Source organism: Cherax quadricarinatus, chromosome 13 (genome assembly GCF_038502225.1).
Source record: "Cherax quadricarinatus isolate ZL_2023a chromosome 13, ASM3850222v1, whole genome shotgun sequence".
In the NCBI taxonomy this organism is placed as follows: domain Eukaryota; kingdom Metazoa; phylum Arthropoda; class Malacostraca; order Decapoda; family Parastacidae; genus Cherax; species Cherax quadricarinatus.
Window position 1 is genome coordinate 24775206 of NC_091304.1, and position 23487 is coordinate 24798692.

General features: G+C 38.4%; 1 long non-coding RNA gene across 1 annotated transcript; it reads left to right on the plus strand.

Annotated features, from left to right (window-relative positions):
- Nucleotides 1–639: 639 nt before the first annotated feature.
- On the plus strand, nucleotides 640–21965 carry LOC128688714 (uncharacterized). The gene is made up of 3 exons (XR_011391961.1): nucleotides 640–987; nucleotides 19627–19806; nucleotides 20220–21965. It is a non-coding gene; the product is annotated as an uncharacterized lncRNA (long non-coding RNA).
- Nucleotides 21966–23487: the final 1522 nt, after the last annotated feature.

A 23487-nucleotide genomic window follows, 5' to 3' on the forward strand; every position in this document is an offset into this window, starting at 1 on the left:
GACATGAGTAGCTCACTCATTATTTCCTCGATATCAGAGAGGACAAATTCAGTGTTTTCAGCTTATCTTCGTAGGAAATATTTCAGAGAAAACAATTTGTTTAACGAAATATGCAAAATGAAACTTACATAGCCCAATATTATTCTTTCTTTCTTTCAACACACATAATATAAGAAACATATTTTTAATAGTTTTACTTGCTCTGTGATTATGATTTATGTAATACTCAAGTAAATTGTCATAACAGTAACAATTTGATACTGGTTATTTACATTTAACAATAGATATGGAATGGAAAAAAAACTCCCAATATTATTATTATAATCAAAACTAAGCGCTAAACCCACATAGCCGCATAAAATTGCAACCCTTCTTTTGAGCACCGTCGCTTGGTCAGAGGAAGCACTCGAAAGTACGGCAGAACTGCTCTCTTGATTAGCAAGTTACAATTGTTATGAGTTAATTACAATATGCAAAGTTAGTGAATGTTTTTCCAAAAAATTATAACATGTTATTCTGAATTAAATATTTAGAGTTTTTTTTTTAATATTTGTGAACAAGTTGACTCGGGATATTTTTTTTTCGCATTAAAAAGCACACATGATGTGAGATCTAAGTAATGATGTGACTGAAGCAGTGACTATGGCAGGTCATGGCAGTTGGCGTCCTGTACAATGTGTACCTGTTGTGCTAATGACCTAGTTTACTGAAGCACCTTCAGCAGCAGAGGTCATGGCAAAGCGACCACTGACCTGGTCGGATTCAGGCATCTGAGTTTCAGTTGCATCTGTGTGTATAAACACCTGAGAGTTTGTTTTACATCTTATAATAGATACTGCTGCATCTTTGATGTTAGTGTCCATGTGGACAGCGTCCACATGACCTTGGTATTGTCTTCGTGAATATTTCAACATAAAGTGAAGGATGAGAGAGAAGGGAATTAAGCGTGTCAACCGGCCCAAGATCAACAGACTACCACTGTCAAGGGTAATGTCATAAGTTCTTCAAATATCCTACATTGGTAGAGTAAAGTCGGGTAGGAGAGTAAGATAAGTTGGGACGGGTGTCAGCTGGTTCTAAGTAAACATTAATACCACTGAAGAGTTATTCAGGGACGTAGTTATAAAAATTGTAGTGAAAGTAGACGACTGCTATTTGCCAGATATCAGTCATTAATTATAGTTTGAATTGTATAATATTAAGTTTATTGTACATCTGAGATATTATTTTGTGCAGATAAAAAAAAAATAACGCAGCCTAAAATAACCTACGTACCCGCTTCACACACGGAGGGCCCGGGTTCGATTCCCGGCGGGTGGAAACATTTCGACACGTTTCCTTACACCTGTCATCCTGTTCACCTAGCAGCAAATAGGTACCTGGGCGTTAGTTGACTGGTATGGGTCGCATCCTGGGGGACAAGATTGATAACCAAAATGGAAATAAGTAAGACAGTTCTCGATGACTCGCTGACTTTCTTGGGTTATCCTGGGTGGCTAACCCTCCGGGGTTAAAAATCCGAACGAAATCTTATCTTTGTAACTTAACCATACTCGGAGATCGGTACTGGCGAGTCTTTGTTAACATTAGGTCAGGCACATGACACGACGTGCTGTGCAGCGCGTTAAGTTAGGTTATTATAACTTATTTTTTTATTTAGTTCAACAGTACAAAACTCATATAGTTTACATATAATAAAGCATTGTTAGACATAAAAGAAAGCTACTAGTATGCAGTGCATTTCTGGTTTAGGTTAAGTGGGTGTTGATGGGTTAAGTTATTTTTTTTTATAATTTGCCCACCAAAATAGTATCCAGTCTGTAGAACAAACGTAATTTGTACAAGTTGAACTATAATTAATGGCCGAAATTCGCCGAGTAATATTCATATACTACTTAGTGATGTAAATACATATATTATGTACTGTAAAATGTGAACTAATAGCTGAGTAGTAGCAGTCGAAAACCTTAGGTGATGGTACAAATGAGTGTGAGTGTGTGTGATGAGGGCAAGATAAGAGAGGGTGATGGTGTAAGTGTGTCAGCCAGGCTAGACAAACACTCAGTGTGTCAACACAGCCACCCACCCAACACTGTACTCTGACGCTCCTCTACACGGTATCTTCCTACCCTCGTTTATCCTCCTCCTTACTGCCCGTGAGTGTTTCTTGTGGCTTCTAGTATTCCTTGGGCAGCCTGAAATGTCTTGTACTTCATGTGTTTGTGAATTTCTTGTATAAAGCAAGGAGAGGGAGGGAGCACACGTGATTCCTGTGTGGAGGCAGCCTCACCTCATCTTATGTTTGCTCTATTTAAAAGTTATAGTCCTTACATTTAGGGCAGATGAAACTGTAATCTATAATAGTTACTTAAAACTGAGTTTTGAAACAGGATATTGTCTATAGTTAACACTAAAGATATATTCATTCAGAGTATCTTATCAGTTCAATATTTTCCTAGTCGCAACAAAGTCTCCCTTGCAGTAATTTTAGGTTTTCATTAAGAATAAAATGGCACCTACTATAAAACGTCTAAGAAACTTAACATGATACTAAGTATATTTTACTTGTGGTACTGCTGTGAAAATGAAAAATTAATTCTTTATCAAAATCTCATATCTTTTCCACTCTATTCATGTTGCATCTATCTTTTCTTACTTTAACTAATTTTCACACAGTTAGAGTTACTTGGCTGTTTTAAATGTTAAGGTTATAATCATGATTCATTTCTACTGTATCTTAGAGCTAGTTTTTTAATAATAAGATAATACAAGGACCACAATGGAAATAAGTAATTTCATCTGACCTTTTTTTGGGTTATCCTGGTGGATAATTTACACATATGTTGCTATATATGATAATTGTAATCATCTAAATTTGTGTAACTACTTATGTGTACCTACACCTAAATAAACACTTAGACGATAAAGGTAGACACATGTACATTACTGCATGTAGACTGGTGGGTGGCCTGGTGGCTAAAGCTCCCGCTTCACACACGGTGGGCCCGGGTTCGATTCCTGGCGGGTGGAAACATTTCGACACGTTTCCTTACACCTGTTGTCCTGTTCACCTAGCAGCAAATAGGTACCTGGGTATTAGTCGACTGGTGTGGGTCGCATCCTGGGGGACAGGATTAAGGACCCCAATGGAAATAAGTTAGACAGTCCTCGATGACGCACTGACTTTCTTGGGTTATCCTGGGTGGCTAACCCTCCGGGGTTAAAAATCCAAACGAAATCTTATCTTATCTTATCTTACCTGAAGGATATTCCGAGGGTCAGTGCCTCTGCAGTCTGGTCCATGACCAGGCTTCATGGTGAATCAGGGTCTGATCAACCAGGCTGTTACTGCTGGTAACATGCAAACCACCATACAGGCCACAGCCTGGCTGGTCAGGTACAGTGGTACCTCGAGTTACGAACTTAATTCGTTCCAGAAGGCCGTTCAAACGAATTTGTTCCCATAAGGAATAATGTAAAGATTTAACGTAAATTAGATTAGTCCATTTCAGACCCCCAAAAATACACTTAAAAAGCACTTACAAAAATACACTTACATAATTATTCGAGTTAGGAGCTGTTCGAAACTTGGGTACCACTGTACTGCCTTTAGGTGCCTGCCCAGGGCCTTCTTAAAGACAGCCAGGTGTCTGTTGGTAATCCCCCTTATGTATGCTGGGAGGCAGTAGGACAGTCTTTGGCCTCCCTGATACTTACTGTGTTGTCTCTTAGTGTACTTATGGTACCCCTGTTTTTCATTGGGGAATGTTGCACCACCTGCCAAGTTAACAATGACTTATTTTCATGAGGGTCATTGATTCTTATCTTCTGTACATAACAGTTTTTCCTTTGAGACCTCGTGAATTATTACTGCAGTAACAAGACTTCATTGCCACTCTTGAGTATGTGTACATTGTATCCGTATACGTACATACATATAATAATAATGATAATAATTTTATTGTGATATGATACATAGTTTTACAAAAGAGGGGTGTTAATGTTGCAGTTTAAAAACTGTAGTGTAAAGCACCCTTCTGGCAAGACAGTGATGGAGTGAATGATGGTGAAAGTTTTTCTTTTTCGGGCCACCCTGCCTTGGTGGGAATCGGCCAGTGTGATGATAAAAAAAAAAAAATACATAGTTTTACAAAAGAATATTATAGTTGGGTGTACATGCCAAAAGCCCCTTTGTATGCAGAGCATTTCAGGCAAACTTAATATTAACTTTAGATTAGGAAGGCAATAACAGGTTATTATTTGGATGTTGATGAGTTACAGTGAGTACATTAATTACAGTTTTAAATTTAGCTTATAAAACTTACATAATTACAAATAGTGGTACATTTTGGGTTAATTTATACTATGGAAATATTTCAATGGAGCAGCTTGAAAACAATTTACAGTAACAGACAATAACAAATAATTATGTGGGCAGTGATGTGTTACAGTGATACAGTAATTACAGTGTACAATTAGCGTATAAAACTGATATTATTTCAAATAATTGTACAAATGGACTTAATTTACAATGTGGGTATATTGCAATGGGATAATTTAAAAAACACAGTTTACAATTTGATATTATTTCAGTTTAATATCATTTAGAGCAATTAAATGGAATTAATAATTATTACAATTTAACCCTTTGAGGGTCGACAGGCCCTCTCAGAAACTCGTTCTCAGGGTCGGCCAAATTTAAAAAAAAAAAAATTATTTTTTCTTATGAAAAAATAGTTTTTTTTTTCTAAACATTATAGGCTAAACAAAAATTTTTTATCATCAATACTTGCCGAGATATGGAGGCGTGAAGTTTGCCAAAATTGAACAACATCTGGTAACATCGCCGACTGCCGTCACCCGGTATTTTTCAATTTTTCTTTTTCTGAGTAACTTTTATGGCCTCTGAGACCAATATGATCAGTATTTTGTAAGTTATTTCTTTTTCACTACTACACAATAAGGGCATAAACACTGTTGTCATTATTTTGTTTATAGAAAATATTTACACAAACAAACGATATGAAATGTTGTTTATTACTATTTTTCTATATTTTATATACACATATACAGTCACAGGACATGTTTCTAGAAGTTCTGCAGCCTGTGGAAGTCTCTGAAACATGGTGTCATGCAAAGTGGTGTTTTACATTCCTCACACATAAAACGAGTGTCTCTGCATTGTGGGCGTTTTTTTGTATGTGCACAGACGTAACACCTCTTCTGAGCCTTTTTCTTGAAAGCAGTAGCAGGCAGTTTTACTAGGAAGTGATCACCATGCTTCAGACGAGCAGGTAGTTGTTGATAATTTGGTGGGCTGTCAATTGCAGGTGTTCTTCCTTGGTACTTGAATACTATTTGTCTGATGACAGACGAACAGAATTTGCCGTACTGTGGTTTGTTTCTGGTCCTCATCTTATACATATTATAAGCATTGAGCATGGAAATGTCCAGAAGATGGAAAAAGAGTTTGATGTACCACTTATAACTCTTGCGAACACAATCAGCAAACCCAGTCTGCATGTCACATTTGTCCACTGAACGCATGTTGAAGGTGTAATCAATCACAGCTGCAGGTTTTAGAATGGGTTCATTGCTCTCTCTATGCTGCCTGCCACTGTCTGCCATTTCATTAGGGTGAACTGATGATAACAGTGTGACATCTCGTTTGTCATGACACCGAAATGCCATGATGTTATTGGCGGCAAACGCCTGCACTTCACCTCTACGAGTGCCAGCGTCAAACCTGGGCATATGTTTCCGATTTGCACGCACTGTGCCACACACATCTGTCATGTTCACTCGCAAAAAATCACTGAGTGAGGGGCTTGTGTACCAGTTATCCGTAAATAATATATGTATGCCCCTTACCAAGGTATGGTTCTATCATTGTTCTAACCACATCACCAGAGATGCCCAATAACTTCCTGGTATTTTGCAATGTATAACTTCCAGTGTACACAATAATATCCAATACCAGACCACTGTAACAATCACTGTAACAAGCACAAACAACTTTATACCAAAGTGTTTCCTCTTGCTTGGTATATACTGCTTGAAAGAGAGTCTTCCTTTGAACAGAATCAAAGACTCGTCAATTACAAGCTTCCTGAAGGGATAAAAATGCGTACTGAATTTCTCTTTCAGATACACAAACGCATTCCTAATCTTATATAACCTGTCGTTTCTGTCAGGCCTGGTTTTGTCTTGAGAAGTGAAGCATACGTAACATTAGCACAAATCGATTCACTGGCATTATATCACTGAAACCTGGGGTTGCAATCAGGCGGTCTGTTGACCAGTATGATTTCACTTTGTGCTTATACACATGTGGCATAAGCATTATTGTGGCAAAGAAAAAATACATCTCAGCCACAGTTGCCTCTTTCCACTGGTGTAGACGTGATTTTGGTGAAAGTAATGTGTTTGCCATGGTGTACTCGTAGTATGTGTTGCTTTCCATGACAATACTTTCCATCAGGGGTTCGTCAAAGAATAACTCGAAACATTCCAGTTCAGTGGCATTGTTCCCAAGTGTACAAGATGGCCGTATTCCACTTTGGCTGTCATCAAACTGGTGGGGATTTAGAACAAAATTGACAGCTTCCTGCCAATCCCAGGTGCGGTCAGCTGGTGGGTACTGGACAATGACAGGTGGTTGTGGTTGTGGAGGCTGGTGTGGTGGGTGGGTGGGGGATGGTGGCCTTTGTTGTAGATCAGCTGAGGCAGCGGCGTGGGTGGCAGCATGGCCCACTGCTGGTGCCTCACCGCTGGCACCACTACCACCACGCACATTTTCCATCCCAATTACAACAGTATCATCGTCATTTTCACTGTCTGTTCCTGTTGTACAGCCACGGGATGTACTCCGAGATGTGCTCCTTCCCCTTGGAATAGCATATGGCACACTACCAGAGCGCATATATCGTCGTATATACTGACGCTTCACTGGGGAATATTGCACTTCACTAACACTACTGGAACTAGTTTGAAGAGCTTGTAGTTCATATTCACTATCACTATCATCACAAATGCTCTCATCTGAGTCTGGGATTTGGGAAAATAGGAGTTTCCTCTTGGATTCTGGTACAACTGAACGTGAACAAGACGGCCCAGCACCAGAGGTGGAAGGCTGAGGGTCATCTGGGTTTTCCTCACTATTACCGATGTTATGGTCATTAGTTTCGGTCAAAACCTCACCAAAACCTTGAAACTCATCTTCACTGGCACTTCCATCTGTATTAGAACTGTTAGGTAAGACACATATGCAACAGTTAGGTATCTTTATTTCGAAACGTTTCGCCTACACAGTAGGCTTCCTCAGTCGAGTACAGAAAAGTTGATAGAAGCAGAAGAGACTTGAAGACGATGTAATCAGTCCATCACCCTTAAAGTTTTGAGGTGGTCAGTCCCACCTCAAAACTTTAAGGGTGATGGACTGATTACATCGTCTTCAAGTCTCTTCTGCTTCTATCAACTTTTCTGTACTCGACTGAAGAAGCCTACTGTGTAGGCGAAACGTTTCGAAATAAAGATACCTAACTGTTGCATATGTGTCTTACCTAACAACCTGTCGGTATTTTATACCATTTTAATGTATTAGAACTGTCAATGGGGAACAAAAGTGTCCCAATTCGCCGAGGAGTGAGGAGCTTCTTACCGCGAGGCATGGTGGACATTGTTTACTAAGATGGCATTCCCACAATGCACCACTGGGTCCAAGATTTTTTTTCTACCACGCACACCGACCACACAGACCCATTCTCTCATATCTAGGCCTACCAGCCTTTTCCCGCAAGATTTGACGGCGCTAGAATTTATGCGTACTAGTACGTCAAAAACCCCTGCGCGTAAGCCATACTAGTATGTCCAAAACCCTCAAAGGGTTAATAATACAGTGGACCCTCGACCAACGATAGCATCGATTAACGATAAATCCGATTAGCGATACATTTTAATGCAAAAATTTTGCCTCGACTAGCGCTAAAAAACTCGACCAATACTATTCATTCCGTCTGAGACGCATCCACTTCTGGCCAGTGTTTACAAGCCAGCCAGCCACCGCGGTCGCTTCCAAGCATACAATCGGAACATTTCATATTATCACAGCCTTTTTAGTGATTGCATCTGCAAAATAAATCACCATGGGCCCCAAGAAAGCTTCTAGTGCCAACCCTACAGCAAAAAGGGTGAGAATTACTATGGATATGAAGAAAGAGATCATTGCTAAGTATGAAAGTGGAGTGCGTGTCTCCGAGCTGGCCAGGTTGTACACAAAACCCCAATCAACCATCGCTACTATTGTGGGCAAGAAAACGGCAATCAAGGAAGCTGTTCTTGCCAAAGGTGCAACTATGTTTTCGAAGCTTAGATCGCAAGTGATGGAAGATGTTGAGAGACTGTTATTGGTGTGGATAAACGAAAAACAGATAGCAGGAGATAGCATCTCTCAAGCGATCATATGTGAAAAGGCTAGGAAGTTGCATGACGATTTAATTAAAAAAATGCCAGCAACTAGTGGTGATGAGTGAATTTAAGGCCAGTAAAGGTTGGTTTGAGAGATTTAAAAGAAAGGGAAGTAACCCCGGAAAAGGACTTGCCACCTCAAGTCCTAATGGAAGGGGATTCCCCTTCTAAACACTAAGACCATCGACACTCTCCCCTCCTCCCATCCCATCAATCACCACCTGATCTTCAATAAAGGTAAGTGTCATGTAACTGTGCATGTCTTCTTCAGTGTGTGTGTATTAAAATTAATATTTCATGTGGTAAAAACAATTTTTTTTTCATACTTTGGGGTGTCTTACACGGATTAATTTGATTTCCATTATTTCTTATGGGGAAAATTAACTTGACTAACGATAATTTTGACTAACGATGAGCTCTCAGGAACGGATTAATAGCGTTAGTCGAGGGTCCACTGTGTTTAATGCAAAGAAATTTAAGCATTAATTTATAAGTAATGAGTTTATGGTTGAGTAATCCTTAGCTCAATATATAGTGTGGGAACTTATTCGGTCCTAAAGTTCCACAGGGCAGATACATCGTATGAAGGCCTGAGTTCTGTCCGAGTTCTGCTGGCCCTTACATCCACCCCAAAACACATACATACACCCGGGTTGGCGAAGGTGGTTGGAAGGTACATTTTAATTGATAGATTTACCTTTCGAGGAAGAGGTAGGTAGTTTATATTGTTAGTGAACTAATATTAGGACTATTGAGGCAACTGTAGATAATAATAATGTAGACCTAAGACCTTAACGTAGGTAGTAATAGGCGGGTAATATAGGAAGACCCTAGGTTATGTTAACTAGGGAGAACTGGCAGCTCAAGTTTTGAATGCTAGGCACGGGGTTTTGAGACTCCAGTGCCTTCTTCTTTGCCGAGAACGCGGAAAGAGGACATCGCCGTGAACATCAGAGCGGCACCCCACGTGTCTACACATACTAGGCCCTGGGGAATTACGGCGGAGGAATCTCAAAGTACCGTAGATGGCCTCCTCCGTCAGGCCCATACAGTAAGACAAGATCTCCCTTTCTTTCTCAGTATTCTGGCCAGTTTCTGGGGGAATATGCGAGTGAGTTGAGCTGTGGGCCTTTGTGCAGCCGGGCCACCAATGACCAGTACGTACCGGCGTCTCCTCATTAGGCTTAGAAGCTAGCATCACTTTCTGCATAGTTATACTAGGGGATACACCCCCTTGGAAACAAATTTCTGAGGTGCAGGCAGGTCACTAATACCGACTGAATATTGCAGGAATTAAAGCTCCCGGTTGCACGTGGTTCTAAGGGAAAGTCCAGAGGGGCTAAAGCTTAGGGAGGTTGAAGACTGGGATACATACTCCAACACCAAGTAAGTTAGTCCTTTATTCGTGCATGCGGGCGAGATTTCTTGCAACATCAGTCATTTATGGAAATCTGTCCTATAAGCCACTTGTGAGGCTGAGGTACTGACCTCAGAGCTCAGTGTCAACAGAGCTTGCTAGGGTAGACAACTCACATGGAGGCAGTCCAGACAAATTTTCACATATAGTGGTGAAGTTGAACTAAGTCTAAGTTAAGTAGACTTATATTATTTAGGTATTGATTACAGTTTGTTTGGTTAATTTTGGGTGAGTAGGTGATTTCTAAGTTGAACCTTAAATTGATTTGCAGGCAGGGGTCCTTTAGTGTTCTCTGGCAATGAATTCCAGATCTTAGGAACTTTTATGTGCATAGCATTTTTTTATAGGGAGAGATGTACTTGAGGGATATCGAAGAGTGATTTGTGTCTTGTATTGTGAGTGTGTGTGTTCTGTTATAGTTGTCAAGGAAGATTTTGAGAGGATGTACATACACACATACGAGAGCTGAGAGACAAGATTTTGTTTTGATTTTTGAGTGGGGACAGCAGGTGTAAGGAAACACACCCAACGTTTACACCCTTTCCAGGATCGAACCACAGACAGTACGTGAAGTGAGAGCATTGCCTGCCAGGTCATGGGACACTTTACATACATACATACATACATACATTTTATAATATTCCTCGCATCAAGATAGTCAAACTGTCTGTTTTCTCATCAATGTTTTTGAGAGCTTTACGAATTTGTAGTCCTGAGTTCATAGATGAGGAAATATCCAAAATTTATGAAATAGGTAATGATTTAAAATACCCAAGAAATGTAATTGATAAATCTTTTAAAGTTGCTAGAAATACTTTTTACAATCCAAAAAGGGACAACCAGCCTTATTCAACTAAAAATATGTTGGTTCTCCCTTACCATGAAAACTTGGTTGATATGCCTTCTCTTCTTAAGACTTTTAATATTAAAGTTGTATTCAAAAATCTTGATCCAGTAAAAAAACTTTTGATAAAGAATTCCCCCCAAAATGCTGATGGATGTGTCTATAAGATTCCTTGTAAAATTTGCGATAAAGTTTATTACAGTCAAACTGGTAAAAATCTCGAACTTAGATTAAAACAACATAAATATAACATTAGAACTGGACAAGATTCCAATGCTCTATTTATTCATGTAAGAGATTTTAACCATCCAATTGATTTTCAAAACGTTGAGAAAGTAGTATCAAGCAAGTCCATGGTCGACAGGAATATAATTGAATCTTGTTTCATAAAAAGCAGTTTTGACAATAATATGAATATTTCCTTTGGTTTATATAAATTAGATCCATTTATAATTAATAGAATTTGGGAAGAATTTAATAATACACTGGACAAATAATAATTTTTAAATTTTCTTGAGTAGAATAGTTTGTGGGTGAGTTGTGCAAAGGACCTATCCAAGTTGGGTCGGCGTGCGTCAGGTGTTTAACCGTTGTGGGATCTGATAGTGAGGTGCTGGCCAGACCCCTTATATAGCTTCCTTGGATGCTTTACTTTCATAGTTCCTTGATAATGTGAGTAGTCACGAAAGCGCTTGGAATTTCTCTATTCTTTGAGAGTGGTTGTTTTGCACATACATACACATACATACATACATACATACATACATACATACATACATACATACATACATACATACATACATACATACATACATACATACATCACTGAGTACATTTACATTGTAGCCATATGCATAGTACAGTATTGTAATAATTGAGGCACTGTGGGACTCTTAAGGGTCTAGCACTTCCTCATGAATATAATAATGATACTACACTTATGGCATATCCTCGTGTATCTAAAGTTTTTGAAATGTTTATCTAATATAACTAGTCATATTTCATGAGCTATTATTCCCTGTCTGTGACCAAGAATAATAATAACGATAGAGCTTTACAAATTAGGATCAGTTTTCAAAAACCTGTATGCCAATCAGTTACATAATTGTCTTGCTGCCAAGGTTATCATCCTTATTGTAAGATCAATACTGAAAGTATATGCATGCATGTGGAGTCCATATGATATGGCTCACTGAATAGCAAAGGTCACTGTTTTGTGGTGTTATAATGATGGAACATAACAAGGTTTATTGCATGTACATATTACTTTTTTTTACTTTTTATAATATTCTGATAAAGCTTGTTGCATGAAATTTTCTTGTAGTCTTGTTATACAGGATTGGGCTTATTGTATGGATTTTTTTTTTTTTTTGGTATTATGATAAGGCTTATTGCATGGAATTTCCTTGTAATTTTTTGATAAGACCTTTAAGCTACAAGTTATTGCATAAAATTCCTTCTTCTATTCTTATGATAAAATTGTATAATAATGCTTATTGCATAGATTTCATTTTAATGTTCTTTTGAAAAAGGGGCAAATTGTAATTGCTGTAAAAATAAGTTGAGCAACTGTTTGCTTCATTGGGCTATCCTATAATAATAATAATAATAATAATAATAATAATAATAATAATAATAATAATAATAATTAATATACAGCCTGTCCTCACTTTACGGCAGAGTTCTGTTCCTAGGACCACATCGGTAAACGAATTCGCCGTTAAGTGAGGAGCATACTATAATGGTAGTGGGTTTGTGTCGACCTTCTTTGATATTGTTTTAATGTCACTTTTGCATCTTTTATAACATTTCTGGTATTTTTTTAAATGTTTGTGGTAGTGTACTGTATATTGTAATAAACAGGATAGAGAAAATCAGGTCTGATATATATTATTTAGGTATGTATACTGGTCAGAGAGCCCGTCGTAAGTCCAAGGCGTCAGTAAACAAATATGTCACTAAGTGAGGAGAGGCTGTAATATAATACAGTGGTACCCTGAGTTTCGGCCATAATTCATTCCAGAAGGCTGTTCGAGTACCGTTACCAAACAAATTTGTTTCCATAAGGAACAATGGAAATTAGATTAGTCCGTTTCAGACCCCCAAAAATAAACTTACAAAAGCACTTACAATAATACACTCATATAATTGTTCGAGTTGGGAGCTGTACGAAACTCAGGGTACCATTGTATTTTCATTTCTACAAGTACATATACAAGGTGTACAGGCCTAGCTGACATCAGTGGCATACTACTATATAGAAAGCCCCTTGTTGTGCAGAGCATTTTGGGCACATTAGGTCAATTTTTGTGTCAGGATGTGACCCAAACCTTTTGATTAACACCCAGGTACCCATTTTTCTGATGGGTGAACATGGACAACAGGTGTAAGGAACACATCCAATGTTTCCACCCTTGCTGGGAATCGAACCTGTACCCTCAGTATCTGAAGTGAGAGCTTTGCCAACTAGGCTACAAGCCACCTATATCTTCAGCATTTATTACTGTTGTATGCCTATAATAATGTGCCTAATGCAAACATTGTAAAAATTGAAACTAATTTGTAAAAAATCTGAGTATTTAGCCAGAATAAAAATTGCTTTGAATTATTGCCTGGATTTTTTTTATTCTTATTGCATATACATGTATACTGTACATGACTGGAACAATATGATAAGGCATATCAATGCAACTTTCTCTGCTAGTATTGTTTTTAATTATTTGATTGTACTATTCATTCTCATGGATTTTTTGTTTTATTATTACAAATATGTAGATTGTAAAAAAAGGGGTTGGGGCTCTTTTGTGAAAATAATTCACACTATTCTAGATAATTTATAACTGAGGTACAGCACCTGGACACTTAATTCTATGTTCAGTTTTTTTTTATTTGTGAATCTTGTATGCATATAATAATGTGAGTAGTGCAGTCTTCATGGGAATTTGTCATAAAACACACAACTCATACAATAATGTTTAATTAATACCAAATATTTGGTTGAAAATCAAGTCAGTATGGTTACAGTAGGAGAGCTAAGAAATATTTTAATTAACATGAAACTATTTACAGTGGTCCCTCGATAATCGTATGGCTCGAGAGTTGTAGATTTCGGAAATCATAGCGATATTTTCGTATAAACATGGGCTCGCTAATCGTAGATTGACTTGCGAATAGTAGTTCATCCGGGACGCGTACCCACGCTGTGAGCTGGGGTGGCCTCTCTTCCCAGCCAGTGTGGCATTGTTTACCAGTGAGTGACGGTCCCCTCACTTGCTCCTACGAAATATTTCATAATTGTATTCCATTCATTTCAGTGCTTGCAAGTACTAAATAAGCTACCATGGCTCCAAAGAAAGCTCCTAGTGCCAAGCCTTTGGTAAAGAAGGTGAGAAATACGATTGAATTGAAGAAAAACATCATTGAACAATATGAAAGTGGTTTAAGTGTGGCCGAACTGGCCAGGATGTATAACAAACCCTATACAACCATATGTTCCATCGTGGCCAAGAAAAAGGAAATCAAGGACGCTGTTGTTGCAAAGGAGGGTAAATATGCTGACAAAAATGAGATCACCAGTACTCGAAGAGGTCGAGAAGTTATTGTTGGTGTGGATAAACGAGAAACAATTAGCAGGAGATAGTATTATGATGTCGATTATTTGTGAAAAGGCTAGGCAGTTGCACGACGATCTGGTAAAGAAATTGCCTGCAACTAGTGGTGATGTGAGTGAATTTAAGGCAGGCAAAGGTTGGTTTGAGAGATTTAAAAACCGTACTGGCATATACAGTGTGGTAAGGCATGGTGAGGCTGCCAGTTCGGACCACAAAGTGGCTGAAGTGCATGAATTCAAGGAGTACATAGAGGCTGAAGGACTGAAACCTGAACAAGTGTTCAGTTGTAACGAAACGGGCCTCTTTTGGAAGAAAATGCCAAAGAGGACCTACATTACACAGGAGGAAAAGGCACTGTCAGGACACAAGCCTATGAAAGACAGGCTGACGCTCATGTTCTGTGCTAATCCTAGTGGGGATTTCAAAGTGAAGCTGTTACTAGTGTACCATTCTGAAAATCACAGAGTCTTCAGGAAAAACAATGTTATGAAGAGTAAATTGTGTGTGTTTTGGAAATCTAATAGTAAGGCATGGGTCACGAGGGAAATTTTCGCCGAGTGGTTCAATGAAGTGTTTGGCCCTAGTGTGAAGAATTACCTCCTGGAAAATAAATTGGATCTCAAGTGCCTACTAGTAATGGACAATGCACCTGCTCATCCTCCGAACTTGGATGACCTAATTCTCAAGGAGTTTGGGTTCATCACAGTAAAGTTCTTGCCCCCGAATACCACTCCTCTCCTCCAGTCCATGGACCAGCAGGTCATTGCAAACTTTACAAAACTCTACACCAAAGCAATGTTTCAAAGGTGCTTGAATGTGACCTCAGACACTCACTTGACCCTAAGAGATTTTTGGAGAGAACACTTCAGCATCCTCCATTGCATAACCCTTATAGGTACGGCTTGGGAGGAAGTGACTACCAGTACTTTGAACTCTGCTTGGAGAAAATTGTGGCCAGATTGTGTCGACAAGAGGGATTTTGAAGGGTTTGGGGCAGACCCTGATGAGCCTATGTCTGTTGTTAAATCTATTGTGGCACTGGGGAGTTCCATGGGGTTGGATGTGAGTTTGGAGGATGTGGAAGAGTTGGTGGAAGACCACAATGAAGAGCTCACCACTGAGGAGCTGCAAGAGCTTCAGCAGCAAGAGCAACAGATTGCAGCTCAGAATCTTGCTGCAGAGGAGGAGGAAGAGAGATGGAAGAAGGTGCCTTCTTCAGAAATTAAGGAGATTTTTGAAATGTGGGGTAAGATGGAAAGATTTATGGAGAAACATCACCCTGGCAAGGCTGTTGCAAGCCATGTTGGCAACATGTACAGTGACAAAGTCTTGGCCCATTTTAGGGAAGTGTTAAAGAGACGCCAGAAAAAGAGCTCTCTGGACAGTTATTTTTCGAGACAGGACTCCAGTGACTCTCAAGTTGGTCCTAGTGGCATTAAGAAACAGAGAAGTAACCCCAGAAAAGCAATTGGTACCTGAGGTGTTGATGGAATGGGATTCCCCTTCCAAACTTGTATTTACATTATTTCTTATGGGGAAAATTGATTCGAAAATTGTAGATTTCGATAATAGTAGCACCTCCAGGAACAGATTAAATACGATAAATGAGGGACCACTGTATTTTGATTTGTGCTTTCATAATAAGTTGCAAATATTATTTATTTATTTTTCAAATGGTATCTAATACAGTATGTTGTATGGAGATCAAACAAGGGATTTAATTAGTGTTTTAATAACTAGTCACCAAATGAATGTGAATTTTATTCAAAAGAGTATGCAAAAGTTAAAATTACAGTAGTTTGAAAAGAACAAACCATTTGGAAAGCCATAAATTGTGCAGAACATTTTGGACATGCTAAAACTACGATTTGTATTAAACTAACACTTATCAGTAGCATATAACAGTAAGAAACTAATTGGTAAAAAAGCCAAGATAAAAAAGTGAAAAAGACAAGATTTGGATTGCCTGAAAGTTAATGGTGGTACATGTGAACATCTAGAGACAGGAGGCGGAACTGGTAGTCGGCTACAGAAAAAAAATAATTATGGTGGAACCTCATTTTTCGTGATTAATCCGTTCAAAAAAAGTCTGACAAAAACCGAATCGTACAAAAACTGAAGCAATATTTCCCATGAGAAATAATGTAAATCCAATTAATCCGTTCCAGACACCCAAAAATATTAACAAAAACACATTTTATAGAGAATAACTGTAGTTCTACATACAGAAACCAATGAAAAATAAATATAAATGACTAATGAAATGGATAAATGAACATTTAACATCACTTTTACCCTTACTGAAGACTCTTGTTGGCGTATGGAAGATGGCGAGGAGGGGACAGGGAGGAGGAGAGGTTATCGTTTGGAAAGGAAATCTCTATCCATAATTAATTCAGGTAGAATTGCAGATGAGCAAGGAGGCTTCAGAGTGGGTAGGGGATGTGTAGATCAAGTGTTTACATTGAAGCATATATGTGAACAATATTTAGATAAAGGTAGGGAAGTTTTTATTGCATTTATGGATTTAGAAAAGGCATATGATAGAGTGGATAGAGGAGCAATGTGGCAGATGTTGCAAGTATATGGAATAGGTGGTAAGTTACTAAATGCTGTAAAGAGCTTTTATGAGGATAGTGAGGCTCAGGTTAGGGTATGTAGAAGAGAGGGAGAATACTTCCCGGTAAAAGTAGGTCTTAGACAGGGATGTGTAATGTCACCATGGTTGTTTAATATATTTATAGATGGGGTTGTAAAAGAAGTAAATGCTAGGGTGTTCGGAAGAGGGGTGGGATTAAATTATGGGGAATCAAATTCAAAATGGGAATTGACACAGTTACTTTTTGCTGATGATACTGTGATTATGGGAGATTCTAAAGAAAAATTGCAAAGGTTAGTGGATGAGTTTGAAAATGTGTGTAAAGGTAGAAAGTTGAAAGTGAACATAGAAAAGAGTAAGGTGATGAGGGTATCAAATGATTTAGATAAAGAAAAATTGGATATCAAATTGGGGAGGAGTAGTATGGAAGAAGTAAATGTTTTCAGATACGTACTTGGGAGTTGAAGTGTCGGCGGATGGATTTATGAAGGATGAGGTTAATCATAGAATTGATGAGGGAAAAAAGGTGAGTGGTGCGTTGAGGTATATATGGAGTCAAAAAACGTTATCTATGGAGGCAAAGAAGGGAATGTATGAAAGTATAGTAGTACCAACACTCTTGTATGGATGTGAAGCTTGGGTGGTAAATGCAGCAGCGAGGAGACGGTTGGAGGCAGTGGAGATGTCCTGTCTAAGGGCAATGTGTGGTGTAAATATTATGCAGAAAATTCGGAGTGTGGAAATTAGGAGAAGGTGTGGAGTTAATAAAAGCATTAGTCAGAGGGCAAAAGAGGGGTTGTTGAGGTGGTTTGGTCATTTAGAGAGAATGGATCAAAGTAGAATGACATGGAAAGCATATAAATCTATAGGGGAAGGAAAGAGGGGTAGGGGTCGTCCACGAAAGGGTTGGAAAGAGGGGGTAAAGGAGGTTTTGTGGGCGAGGGGCTTGGACTTCCAGCAAGCGTGCATGAGCGTGTTAGATAGGAGTGAATGGAGACGAATGATACTTGGGACCTGAGGATCTGTTGGAGTGTGAGCAGGGTAATATTTAGTGAAGGGATTCAGGGAAACCGGTTATTTTCATATAGTCGGACTTGAGTCCTGGAAATGGGAAGTACAATGCCTGCACTTTAAAGGAGGGGTTTGGGATATTGGCAGTTTGGAGGGATATGTTGTGTATCTTTATACGTATATGCTTCTAAGCTGTTGTATTCTGAGCACCTCTGCAAAAGCAGTGATAATGTGTGAGTGTGGTGAAAGTGTTGAATGATGATGAAAGTATTTTCTTTTTGGGGATTTTCTTTCTTTTTTTGGGTCACCCTGCCTCGGTGGGAGACGACCGACTTGTTGAAAAAAAAAAAAAAAAATCATGGCCGTATCTGGGGTTACTTCCCTTCTTTGTCTTTTACTGGCACTAGAACCATCTTGAGTCACTGGACCCCTGTCGCACAAAAAATCTGTCCAGAGAAGTCTGTTTCTGGCGTCTCTAAGATTTGCCTAAAATGGGACAAGGCATTGCCATTGAATGTGTTGCTGCAGACATGGCTTGCAACAGCTTTGTTAGGGTGATATTTCTCCACGAAACTTTGCAACTCATTCTACTTGACACACACATCCTTAATCATTGAAGAAGGCACATTCTTCCCTCTCTCTTCCTCCTCCTCTGAAGCAATTTCCTTAGCTGTGGTCTGTTGCTGTTCCAGTTGAAGGTCTTGCAGCTCTTCAGTGGTTAGCTCTTCCCTGTGGTCATCCACCAACTCTTCCACATACTGGCCACTCCCATCCAACCCCGTGGACTTCCCCAAAGACAATAGATTCCACAACAGGCATAGGGTTGTCGGGGTCAGCCTTAAACCCTTCAAAATCACAAATGCATGGAATGCTTTGTGTGGCTGCTAGATTCCGGGAAATGAGTGGCCGAGTCGTGCAGGCATGTGGACAAGTTTGGTATGGACCATATTCAACTGTACGAAAACTGAGCGGATGTACGAAAACTGGAATAAAATTTTGACGAAAAAAGTCGTTGAAAACCGAATCACATGAAAACTAAGGCATACTACAACTGAGGTTCCACTGTAGGTGGCCAAAATATGTGGGAACAATAGGACATGGGCATGGTTGCTTTTTACAGTAAGTATCAATAGGTCATTTGCAATTATTTGTCATAAATCACATGAGGTTTAGGAGTTTTTTTTTAATAGAGTAGTTGGCAGCCATGAAACTTTTTATTATAGTTTTATTATAGTTTCAGTTGGCTCGAAATGCAAAGCATAATTAGAGGCTTTTTTTTTTTGAACTTGTAGTAAGAGTATATATGTACGTGCTGTATATTCAGCCGTTCTACACTGAAGGCGGCTGGGGATGTATGTGGATATATTGATACTAAACATCAATAGCTACTGTACATTTAATTAAAAAAAAAAGCTGATTTTTTTTATTACCTACTTGATACAAAATCACATGATTAACTTGTACCAAAAAAGTACGTAATTGCATCGTTCATGCATGATTTAATATGTATGTAATATAGTATTGTATTTGTCAATTATTCCAGAAATCTCGTAATTGGAAATTTGTTTATCACATTAATACTGTATATATGAAGGTACACCTATTAAAAATTACCATTTTTTTAATTTTTACTACATACTGTTTTTGTTATTTTAATTTGTGCTCTCTTATCTTACAGCTGCTTAGATGACATTAGAGTAGAGTACATGTTAAACAAGTGTAAAATAAGTGAGTCTCCTGAATCAAAATGGCTGCTAACAATGAAGTGCTCGCCTTGATTAATGATCTGGATTGCCAAGAGGATCGTCGTTATCGTTCACCATGCTGTGTCAAGAACGATGACAGCACCATAAAGGAGGTGGAGTCACTCGTGTAACTTTTTTATTTGATCAAACCTGGTTGCATTTTTTGCATAAATTGACTTTACTGAATTCCTGCACTGGATTTTATTCTGCATGTTTAGATTTAATTATAATCTGGTGTAAATCTGTTCATTTATATGGTAGACATTGTATACAAGTATGCCCAAATTCAAATACTTGTTTGTCTTACCACATAATAACTTCTTTCACTCTCATGATCTTTGCTATGAAAAAAGCCAAAAAAAAAAAAAAAAGAAATTTGCTGTATGCTTTTTAATACAGTCAAAATACTGTACATAAAATACCTTGAAACCTCCTCAGGTACTGTAGCTACAGTACTTTATTTGCAAGTTTTCATTACACAGTGTTTCTACTGATGAACAACTAGTGAAGTTTCAATTTTCCACAGGTTTTCTGGTGGTACCCATTTATTCATGCTTGTCATACTGCTGAATAAAAGACAAACCATAAGATTTCAAATTGTGTTGTATGGCTGAAGAGAGAGAAATTGCAGATATATGATTTCAGAAACAAAATGAACTCGAATCTGAAATAAAATTCCCTAATGGAGATAAAATATTGTTCAGTTTTTAGTTTTGCTGGCTACTTTAATTTGTAACTACATCTATACTTTTTTTTTTTTTCCAAGTAATGTTGTGACATACAAAGAAAAGATAAGGAAGTGTTTGGAGGTTTGATTCATATTTGGATTTGAAATTTTGTATTTATTTGAAAATATGTTATAGTATAGGTAACCGAGAAAATTTAAACGTGTTGTATACTGTACTGTGCATAGTATTGTTGGTGAAGCCCATATTATGTACGCTGTTTGACAGGGGTTAATAGTTACTAAAGGGATACAAAAATTGCAATAATTTTTTCTTTTCAAGTAAAATACATTTTGGATTTACACATACGTACCCTGTTCTGGAATTTTAATATAGTTCTGGTATACAGTACTGCACAATAAACAATATGCAATATATTGAAATTTAAATGTAAATGTTTATTATTAACACTTGTATAAATGTACTTAAATATGTACTATAATTAAATTCAACATAGAATTTTCTATGAAATGAGGAACGTATTAGTTATAACTGTAACTGTTTTGCATGATGGTAGGATTGCTGGTTTCTTTTTCTGTCTCATAAACACGCTAGATAACAGGGATATCTTGCTACTCCTACTTACACTTGGGTCACACTTCACAGACACGCACATGCATATATATATACATACATCTAGGTTTTTCTCCTTTTTCTAAATAGCTCTTGTTCCTCTTTTTTTCTTCTATTGTCCATGGGGAAGTGGAAAAGAATCTTTCCTCCGTAAGCCATGCGTGTCGTATGAGGCGACTAAAATGCCGGGAGCAATGGGCTAGTAACCCCTTCTCCTGTAGACATTTACTAAAAAAGAGAAGAAGAAAAACTTTATAAAACTGGGATGTTTAAATGTGCGTGGATGTAGTGCGGATGACAAGAAACAGATGATTGCTGATGTTATGAATGAAAAGAAGTTGGATGTCCTGGCCCTAAGCGAAACAAAGCTGAAGGGGGTAGGGGAGTTTCGGTGGGGGGAAATAAATGGGATTAAATCTGGAGTATCTGTGAGAGTTAGAGCAAAGGAAGGGGTAGCAGTAATGTTGAATGATCAGTTATGGAAGGAGAAAAGAGAATATGAATGTGTAAATGCAAGAATTATGTGGATTAAAGTAAAGGTTGGATGCGAGAAGTGGGTCATAATAAGCGTGTATGCACCTGGAGAAGAGAGGAATGCAGAGGAGAGAGAGATTTTGGGAGATGTTAAGTGAATGTATAGGAGCCTTTGAACCAAGTGAGAGAGTAATTGTGGTAGGGGACCTGAATGCTAAAGTAGGAGAAACTTTTAGAGAGGGTGTGGTAGGTAAGTTTGGGGTGCCAGGTGTAAATGATAATGGGAGCCCTTTGATTGAACTTTGTATAGAAAGGGGTTTAGTTATAGGTAATACATATTTTAAGAAAAAGAGGATAAATAAGTATACAAGATATGATGTAGGGCGAAATGACAGTAGTTTGTTGGATTATGTATTGGTAGATAAAAGACTGTTGAGTAGACTTCAGGATGTACATGTTTATAGAGGGGCCACAGATATATCAGATCACTTTCTAGTTGTAGCTACACTGAGAGTAAAAGGTAGATGGGATACAAGGAGAATAGAAGCATCAGGGAAGAGAGAGGTGAAGGTTTATAAACTAAAAGAGGAGGCAGTTAGGGTAAGATATAAACAGCTATTGGAGGATAGATGGGCTAATGAGAGCATAGGCAATGGGGTCGAAGAGGTATGGGGGTAGTTTTAAAAATGTAGTGTTAGTGTTCAGCAGAAGTTTGTGGTTACAGGAAAGTGGGTGTGGGAGGGAAGAGGAGCGATTGGTGGATTGATGATGTGAAGAGAGTAGTAAGGGAGAAAAAGTTAGAATATGAGAAGTTTTTACAAAGTAGAAGTGATGCAAGGAGGGAAGAGTATATGGAGAAAAAGAGAGAGGTTAAGAGAGTGGTGAAGCAATGTAAAAAGAGAGCAAATGAGAGAGTGGGTGAGATGTTATCAACAAATTTTGTTGAAAATAAGAAAAAGTTTTGGAGTGAGATTAACAAGTTAAGAAAGCCTAGAGAACAAATGGATTTGTCAGTTAAAAATAGGAGAGGAGAGTTATTAAATGGAGAGTTAGAGGTATTGGGAAGATGGAGGGAATATTTTGAGGAATTGTTAAATGTTGATGAAGATAGGGAAGCTGTGATTTCGTGTATAGGGCAAGGAGGAACAACATCTTGTAGGAGTGAGGAAGAGCCAGCTGTGAGTGTGGGGGAAGTTTGTGAGGCAGTAGGTAAAATGAAAGGGGGTAAGGCAGCTGGGATTGATGGGATAAAGATAGAAATGTTAAAAGCAGGTGGGGATATAGTTTTGGAGTGGTTGGTGCAATTATTTAATAAATGTATGGAAGAGGGTAAGGTACCTAGGGATTGGCAGAGAGCATGCATAGTTCCTTTGTATAAAGGCAAAGGGGACAAAAGAGAGTGCAAAAATTATAGGGGGATAAGTCTGTTGAGTATACCTGGTAAAGTGTATGGTAGAGTTATTATTGAAAGAATTAAGAGTAAGACGGAGAATAGGATAGCAGATGAACAAGGAGGCTTTAGGAAAGGTAGGGGGTTGTGTGGACCAGGTGTTTACAGTGAAACATATAAGTGAACAGTATTTAGATAAGGCTAAAGAGGTCTTTGTGGCATTTATGGATTTGGAAAAGGCGTATGACAGGGTGGATAGGGGGGCAATGTGGCAGATGTTGCAGGTGTATGGTGTAGGAGGTAGGTTACTGAAAGCAGTGAAGAGTTTTTACGAGGATAGTGAGGCTCAAGTTAGAGTATGTAGGAAAGAGGGAAATTATTTCCCAGTAAAAGTAGGCCTTAGACAAGGATGTGTGATGTCACCGTGGTTGTTTAATATATTTATAGATGGGGTTGTAAGAGAAGTAAATGCGAGGGTCTTGGCAAGAGGCGTGGAGTTAAAAGATAAAGAATCACACATAAAGTGGGAGTTGTCACAGTTGCTCTTTGCTGATGACACTGTGCTCTTGGGAGATTCTGAAGAGAAGTTGCAGAGATTGGTGGATGAATTTGGTAGGGTGTGCAAAAGAAGA